Source organism: Drosophila miranda (genome assembly GCF_003369915.1).
Source record: "Drosophila miranda strain MSH22 chromosome Y unlocalized genomic scaffold, D.miranda_PacBio2.1 Contig_Y1_pilon, whole genome shotgun sequence".
Lineage (NCBI taxonomy): Eukaryota > Metazoa > Arthropoda > Insecta > Diptera > Drosophilidae > Drosophila > Drosophila miranda.
This window is the reverse complement of record NW_022881603.1, coordinates 5141958-5148664: the sequence shown is the minus strand read 5'-3', so window position 1 is coordinate 5148664 and position 6707 is coordinate 5141958. Positions and strand designations below refer to the sequence as shown.

At 45.3% G+C, this 6707-nt stretch overlaps 1 pseudogene; it reads right to left on the bottom strand.

The window, feature by feature from the left end:
- Positions 1 to 2197: 2197 nt before the first annotated feature.
- LOC117190308 lies at positions 2198 to 4759 on the bottom strand (annotated as a pseudogene).
- Between the last annotated feature and the right edge of the window lie 1948 nt (positions 4760 to 6707).

Below are 6707 nucleotides of genomic sequence, written 5' to 3'. Positions count from 1 at the left end.
TTTAAAATTTTAAAACCCACGGGCCTGTTAAGGGTTAATCAACATCAACATATACCGTCTCACTCACACTCACTATACTATGTGCCCTTCACTCGCACTTATTGCTAGCATACGTTAAGGGACTAACTTTTGCCGACGAGACCACCTTGTATAATTGCATCATGAACAGAACCAGACCTGAGAGAGTTCAAAAAACTGAAAAAGCATACAATCACATATTTTTGTCGAAACATATTGCGTGTGTACTAAACATGCAAAGATGTTCTCTCTGCGCTCTCTCTCTCATGATGACGTCACTCTGGGGTACTGAACGCGCTAGCCAGTATGCGACGCTTTCGTTGTATGAACTGGCACATCTATATACTGTATGGTTAGTGGTACTAACCATTAACTATCGATATGTTTTCATTACATTTATATTTAATTTATAGGTGATAATTTAATTAAAACAGAAAATACGAGTAGGATAGTACAAACTAGTCATAGAGTCCTAGTATTGCACTGCACCAGACGTTTTTCTGAGATAAAACCATATAAAAAAAACTATCGATGTTGCAACCCTATAATAATTATAAAAATTCCATCACCGAGCACAATCGAAGCCTCTCTTTTTTGACCAACAAATTCAAATTTTATCATAATTTTCCAAAAACAGTCGGAAACATTCCAGTAAGTTCACAGTTTGTTTTACTTCATTCTAGTTGTTCTTTCTAGTTGCTTACATCGTTCTTTTACACAGCCCTCACACAAATAGTTTGCTACAACATTGATATTAATTTTGGTAAAAATTATCCCCATCGGAAGGCGTACGTTAATTCATTACAATGGCACCCACACCACCAAAATCGAATCCGTCGTTGCCGGCGGTGGTGAGCAAAAGTCCGCGGGCGGAGCTATCATTCACAATTCAGTTGCTGTCGGGAAGGGCCGTGGTGATGGTGGAGTGCCCGGGGTATGACACGGAGCTGTTCATACCGCAGATTGTCAAAGACCGGATCACCCTCCAAAACATTATGCTGAATAGACGGTGCTGCAGTGAGTCCAGCTTGACCACATACCCGACCGTTCAACCTGTGAGCAGTCCGCCGGTGCGAGCACCGAAGAGGATGATTTCGTCTACACTACCACCACCTCTGGCAAGGAGCACTCCAACTTCACTTTCTGCCAACAAAACCGTTGAGCTGACACCAGAACCAGCGCGTTGCCACGCAATTCCAACTTCACTTTCTATTCGTCGAATCCGCGCTGCCGACAAAACCGTTGAGCTGACACCAGAGCCAGCGCGTTGCCAAGCAATTCCATTCGAATCCGAGATACAGGACGTATCTCTTCATGTGAACCAGTCCTATTCGAACTCCAGCTTAGAATCCCATCCTCCGCTTCTGCCGCCTGAAGTTTTGAGCATCACAGACGCGAGGATGAGTGTGTCGAGCACACCCAACTCTAATTTGAACGCAAGCCCACCTCTGAGAAGCTCAATACGGGTGAAGCCGCCGGAGCGCACTTACGCGCGTCGTAGGACCGACAATATCGGCAAAGCCAAGCCGCCGACGAAATGGTCGCCGGTGCAAAACAAGAAACGGCAACCACTATCTGCAACGAAGGGTCCAAATCCGAGTATGCATATAGAAGTGCGCAGGCGGAACTTCCTTGAGGACACACACAAGACTATTGAGCCCTACGACCTGCAAAATGCTATCAGCTCGCCTGTTGTCCAAAAGGAAATCATCCAAAGGCAGGTCACTGCCAAGACAAAAAAAAACAGTTTGATGCGCCGAAAGGCACGGCCTTCGATCTGCTGACAACGTCCGCCCAAGGGAACATAGCCGAAGAGTTGGTCCAACAGTTTCAGGAGGCCTGCATGGATAGGCGTTCCTCCACAGTGCCCAACTACATAGAGCTGTCCGCCAGCCCTCAGCTGCAACTAGACCACGAGGTGAAGGCTTTGCTGTCAAGACAAAAGCGTTTAGATCGGGTAAATAAAAAGCCAATGAAATGGATGAAGCGCACGTGATTTATTGCCGCTGATTTGTCTACGTTTTCAAAATTTACTGTTCGCCCTTCAAGTCAATTGCAATATGTCTTAGGGTGTAGCAGCGTATTAAATGTCGCTTTCATGAAGAAACATATTCTTTTTAGTCCTACCTAGTCGTAGTTAGCCCTACTATATGTACAAATCTACCTAAAGATAATAAATTTAAATAATTATAATTTTGTACGATAAAACGTAATTGTAATTGGGAACCCAAGACCCGTGTACGACCTCCTCCTATCATAAAGAATAATCATTAGATCCATTAAACGACAGAATACGATCACTTACCTGCATCAGATTGAAGCACATGGCAATCACGGCCATTCCCAGCAATAGATTAGTAAACCTCCCATCCTTAGTTAACCGTAGAAAAATGCTTGGTGTGATATTTATGCACAACTTGATCAGGGGTGACATAAACAGCCCTGATCTGTTGAGCCGCATAAACTTCACGATTCCTATTAGACTGACTAGAAATTTTATCCCGTTGTTCCTTCCTCTTTGTAGATCGAATTATTCCTTTCATGAACCGTTTAGGGTCTTATGCTCGGATTATAATTCCCTCTACCATATTATATCCACCACTAATTCTCTTCCTCTTATTAAATTATTAATCCTTACACACCTCTCTATTAATTAGTAACTGTAGTGGTATTTGTACTTTGATTGCATGCTTAGTTTCTTAGTAAGTTTAGTACTCATTTTCCTCGAATGTTAGTCTAATAGCTATCTTTCTTGCATGTTCGCGTTTGGTTCGGCTACGCACCGCGCGTCATGCGGCAGCGCCCCTCGGTCGGTTGGGCGGGAGGAGGGCTGCGTTTTGCCTGGGATCCGCGCGTAACAGCCTTCAGCTGGTGTCACACGGGCCACTTGACGGTGCAGTAACTGCATCGCCTCTTGAAAGATGCAGTCATTGCATGTCAACGTCCACAGAATATACGGCACAGAGAATAAAGCTGACCTCAACTTTGTCCCTATCGGCGGTTATCTATCAAGAGAAAGCTCATAGACGGTTCTTATTTGTATTCGTGATGATCTTACCACCCGGTCGCCTGGCACCAAATCACCAAATCCAATACTGCTGAGCGAGATTAAGCAAAAGTAAGCCAAGTAGTTCCAGTCCTCCCAGCGACCGAAGAGCAAGGCACCCCACAGAATGTACCTGAAAGAGAAGGAGTGCAGCGTGTTTAAGGGATCTGTGTGTGGCAGCATTTTAAGAAGTCTGCAGCTCTTACCCGACCATGACAAAAATGCAGACTGTCAGAGGGACAGTTATCTCATCCGTGCTGCCGCGTATCTCTCGCTCAATATCCGAATCGGATCCGCTGTACGCCACATCCACGATGCTGGAGCTGTGATAAGAGCTCTTCGTGTAGTCGGTGCTACTGCTGCTGTTGCTGTTGGTGGTAGAGCTGCTGCTGGAGTAGCTACTGCTTCCGCCGCCACTCTCCATGTGGTGCATTTGGAGCTGAAATTATATGTGTGATGATATCCCACTTGATGAGAGACGCTCTCACTCACCGCCCGCGCATGATGTCGCATCTTTCGTCTCTCCCGTATTATCCGGCGCTTGGCCACTCCAGGACATATGCGGCACAGGCAGACCTTGTAGTAAATCCACTTGAAGGACTTGGCCAGCACATCGCCAATGTTTGAGAGGTAGAGCAGGAACAAAGGCATCCCGATTATCGCATACAGAATGGTCGCCAGCTTACCCCACTCGGAGTGGGGTGTTATGTTACCATATCCGATCGTTGTGATGACGGTCAGCGAATAGAGAAAGGCCCCCGAGAAGCTCCATTGCTCCACATCGGGTCCCTTCAGTCTTAACAATCGCACGCTGGTACTCCAGAAGTACGTCATTGACACTAAAAGCGTAGAATAGTCTAGTTTAGTTTATGATTTGCTCAGTTGTTAGCTGTATGTCACCGTTTCCTGTAGGCCTTGTGGTCGAAGAAACTAATGTTTTCGGCCGTCAACTCCCAAATGCGCGTGAGGCACTCCCCGCTGACATTGCGCTCGATGAACCGATTCGGCTTCTCCGACCTGAGTCGCTCGTATTCGAAGATATCGATGGCCTGGAATATAAAGGCGCCGCCAATCGTGTAGAAGGTGACTAGCAGTATGATGCCCACATTGCTGAACATGAAGGCCGTGAAGTGGCGGCAGTGATCCTTGAATCGTTGAAATACTGGCTTCTTCTTCCGGCGTTCCACTGGCGTTTGCTTGGACATGCTTCGAGCCGAGTGTCCTGCGCCTGGCCCCCATTGGCATTGGGCGTTTGGGGAGACGATGGGACCGCAGTAGAGCTGTAAATATACGATATGAGGGCTTGAGTGACGCCCCAAAGGATTTCCTGCACACCTATCGCTAAATATATCCGTGATTACTCGCAGTTTAGCCCAAACACACAAAGTGGTAAATAAACAAAACGCTGGCTATATTATCAAAGTGCTTAGCCTTAGCGGCCATAAATCTTTGCGAGCAATGGACGGATTCGGAACGTACGAATGAGTGTTCATGTGTGTGCCCGTACGAGTATGCTGCCTTGCCTGTACGAGTAGGTGTTTTATTTTTATAGTCTAGTCTGGGATTATCGTGCAATATACGATCTGCAACGCATACTCGTAAAGATCTTGATACATTGTTTTAGTGCTGTCCGGACAGAGTTTGGATACCATTTTGCACCTACTCGTAGTTTACGAGTTCATATGTACATATGTATGTACATGCTATGCTACACAGAGTTTCCAGGCGATCAGAGATTCCATTCCATTCCGCATTGCGTAGTGAATTCATGCGTGTGAATATGGGTGCGGATTAATCAAGAGAAAATATTCATATAAATAGTAATAATTAAGCTGGCAACTACTGAATGAATGAAAGAAGGGTAGCTGTGCTTCAAATGAAACGGAGATTCTTGTAATTTCTTAGTGAAAGGACTTATCTATTAGAATGTGAAATTTTGCTTGTAATGGATTGTTGCTGATGTTGTAATCGCCCTTAAAATCAGCAGGCGAACAAAAAAATGTAGATAGCAGAATGAACGAGGGGGAACGTTGTGAGTTGCTGCGTACACCTCAACTCTACAGTTATACCCGATACTAAGTCAGTATGGCTCTCCTGCGGCAGACGCCGCTAATATTGAACCACACGACAAAGAGTGCGTGCGAGAGAGACAGAAAATCAGTCTGAGCGTGACGTCGGGCGCTGCGTAGCCAGTGCAAATTGATTTGTTCCTTTTGGCTATAAAAATGATCTGATCTGATCCAGATTCAGCAATCTGATAGATATGGTCATTATCTATGATTCTGCGTTTTTAGTTTTCTCGAATCTGCAATATTGTGGATGCAACAGATTTTCGTCCTTTGTGTGGGCGGAAGGGGGTGTGGCGAAATTTTGAGATATACGTTTTATAGTGACAGGAGGAGTGTGTGTACCAAATTTGGTTACTGTAGCCTTAATAGTCTCTGAGATTTGTGGATGCCTCAGATTTTCGTCCTTTGCGGGGGCGGAAGGGGGTGTGGCGAAATTTTGACACAAAATGGTCAAGTTCCGATATCACAGGAGTGTGGATACCAAATTTGGTTGCTCTGGCTCTTATAGGTTCTGAGATCCTTGAACTCATATTTTGCAATTGGCAAAACCGACCATGTGTGTTAGAGAGAGACAGAGCGAGAAAGAATGAAATTGTTTTCTTGATTCTGGCTATAATAATTATACGATCTGGTTCAGATTTTGCACTCTAAAAGATATAGTCATCTTCTACGATTCTGCGTTTTTAGTTTTCTCGTATCGTCGAAATTGTGGATGCCACAGATTTTCGCCCTTTGTGGGGGCGGAAGTGGGCGGGGCAAAGTTTTGAAATATTCTTGTAGCAGTGACATATCACAGAAGTCTGGATCCGAAACATCGTTGCCCTCGCTCTTATAGTCTTTGAGCACTAGGCGCTGAAGGGGACGGACAGACGGTCTACATTCAAGAATTAATGGCGTAGCGATGGCGTCAAATTGGAGAGTTCCTAGTGATGCGATGCGGTGCGATGCGCTGTGTTGTCGAGAAAAATTAGCTTATATAGACTTAGTTTTAAGCAAGGGCACAGATACCCTGGATATGCATATTTACATGCCTTACAATAAGAGCAATTCATTTGGAAATTGCCAGGGACCTGACAACAGATACGTGTCTTCGAGTATTGCATAACTTCATGGCGCGGCGCGGAAGACCAGTAAGAATTAGCTGAGCGTGAATTGAAAAGAGAATTACAGGACCTCGATCACATTAGAATAGCGAACGAGCTGTCAACCAAGCAGATCGAATGGCTGTTTAATTGCCCGCTAAACCCCCATGCAGGTGGGTGCTGGGAAAGATTGGTACGCAGTGTGAAGAGGGCCATAGGACACGCGCTGCATGACAAAAACCTGAAAGAAGACATACTGTATAGCCTAATGTGTAACGCTGAAAACATAGTAAATTCCAGACCGCTTACACACATTGCTCTGGATAACCCCACAGACGATCCGATAACCCCTAATCACTTTCTTTTAGGTTCTCCCAATTCTAGCCAGACACCACATCCACAAGAGGATAACTACCAGCCAACTCGAAAGGAATGGCGCATCGCTCAGCAGATCTCACACTCATTTTGGAACAAGTGGCTCAATGAGTACCT